Here is a 2538-nt window from a genome sequence, read left to right as displayed (position 1 = left end):
TAGGGGCGATGTGCCGATGCGGTTGGCGAGGCTCATCCGACCGGAGGTCTCGGAATCAGAGCCTATGACCAGGCATCAATGGGAATGCAGCTAGGGACGGAGGGAGATCAAGTGAGAGAGAGAGAGAGAGAGAGAGAGAGAGAGAGAGAGAGAGAGAGAGAGATAGATAGATAGAAAGAGAGAGAGAGAGAGAGAGAGAGAGAGAGAGAGAGAGAGAGAGAGAGAGAGATAGAGAGAGAGAGAGAGAGAGAGAGAGAGAGAGAGAGAGAGAGAGAGAGAGAGAGAGAGAGAGAGAGAGAGAGAGAGAGCCACGAACAAGAGAGATAGAGATAGAGCAGGGAGTCGTCAAATACTGTATTTGACGACTCCCTGAGATAGAGCCACGCGAAAGAGAAATAGAGATAGAGCCACTCGAAAGAGAAATAAAATAAGGAAAAGATGATGGACGAGGGTTTTTTTTGCTATCGAACACTCACTGCATGGTGAACTAAAATGAGGAGGAGAACTCGACACAATGGTACATATCCAGCAGGACGGAGTGGATGGGACCTGTGAAGCTCAGCCGACCAAGGGTCTCGGCATCACAGCTGCACATGTGCACCAAAGCCAAAGGAAACAAAATGGGGAGTGGAAGGGCGGGGAGCAGGAGAGCAAGAACTCTAAGCTAAGGGTACGAAAGAGAGGAGGGAGGGGAGGAAACCAAGAAACTTGTTATTCCAAGGTATGAGTACAAACAAGTACGCAAACAAGTACAAAGATAGCAGTATCAAGATCATGATGCTGAGGCGAAAGTAGAGGCTGATTGCCGAGCAGTTTTGATGAGAGATTAGAGTGAGAATGGAGGAGAGTTAGAGAGAGATAAAGACAGATGGATTGGGAATTTGATGAGAAGGGATTGCTCCGAGAACATGAACAGGGTCGTACTGGCAGTAGCCTAGGGGGCGATGTCCGTGGCCAATGACCAACCCGACTGTTTCAGGTAGAGGTAGGTCAGAACCTTGAACTGCTGCATCCCTTTCGGCAGGCGGTGCATCGCGGAGGAAAGTGGCTGGCAGTTAATTCCAGGCTTCGATGAGGCACTCCGGGAAAGAGCGCATCGCAACATTGCACGATCTGGCAGGTAGGGCTGTCTGAAAACAAGACAGCGAAAAATCACTCCAGCCGCTATAAAGCAAGCAAAACTGTTTCTTCTATCCAGGTTTACAGCTTTAGTTTTTCAGTAATCTCAACGCCGAAGGAAGTGCTAAAACTAGTAACGGTGGAACTGCATGCATTCCATTCATGCACATGCAGCACCTGATCACATAAGCACGCAACAAGCCTAAAATCCGTGTACTTTGCACATCCCGTGCACTTGACAAGCTAAGCCTGGGCGCATCAATCGCATGCAACTTTTCGAGCGCTTATTTGGCATATCATCTATTGGACTCGTCCATTGTATACCTTTGGCTCTTATTTGCTATTGTGCTACTGTGCTGTTGCTGATATGAACACTATAGTCTATACTACACCGTGTCCCTATGTTGAACATCACTTTGAACATCACTTTGAACATCACACTGTCACATTCGAAGTCGGTGTGGCCTCCAAAATACAATCGGAAATTCCGCAAGTACTCTATGGAGCATGCAGCGGAATTCAGGTTGTATACATTCTTGACGTCACCTCCTTATTAATATTATTAATAAGGAGGTGAACCTCCTTATTAATATTATTAATAAGGAGGTGAAGGCAAGAATGTTGCACTGTGTTCCCGCCCTGGCATGTATCCCGTTGACCCTACAGTAGGCTACACTGTCCATTCTTACTGACGATGTAAGGTGCTTTCCAGTCTCGCGTCCTAAAAGGCCAAAGGAAGATGGTAGAGAGGAGACTTTTATGGCAACGAAGAGAAACAAGGAAAAAATCACTTTGAAACGCTAGGAATTAACATGAAAATCGAGCGAGTTTAGGCCCAACACACTTGTTGTTGTTGTTGATTTTTATTTTGCTTCGCACGGCCAAACGGGCAATGGTGCCCAATTCTATGGAAGCGAATTTCAAAAGGGAGAGAGCTACGGGGAGAGAGAGAGAGAAAGAGAGAGAGAGACTGTCACATTCTTGCCTTCACCTCCTTACACAACCTGAATTCCACTGCATACTCCATAGAGTACTTGCGTAATTCCCGATTATTCATCCAATTTTTGTTTTGCCAGGGTGCATCCTTATTTGGGGAAGTTCAATCTCGTAGCTACTCACGGATCAAACAGCCCAACGACTCCAAACGAAGCCAAACTACATGTACATGTATAATGACTAATGTACCGTATACGCGTATGAGATCTTCACGAGCTCGAGACGGGGGGGGGGGGGGCGGGGGAGGGGGGGGGGGGGATAATTGACTATCTCGTCGTTTCGTACAATATTACAAGTAGAAAAAAACGAGCGACTGAAAATCTCTGTTTTGCACAGTTTCCCTGGTAAGCGATTGTTTTTGTAGCAAACTTGGTCGATCGACACCACCGACATGTTGATCCCTTCTTTTCAGAACTCATCGAT

This window comes from Sycon ciliatum, chromosome 7 (genome assembly GCF_964019385.1).
Source record: "Sycon ciliatum chromosome 7, ocSycCili1.1, whole genome shotgun sequence".
NCBI classification, from domain to species: domain Eukaryota; kingdom Metazoa; phylum Porifera; class Calcarea; order Leucosolenida; family Sycettidae; genus Sycon; species Sycon ciliatum.
Note: the sequence above shows the minus strand (reverse complement) of the source record.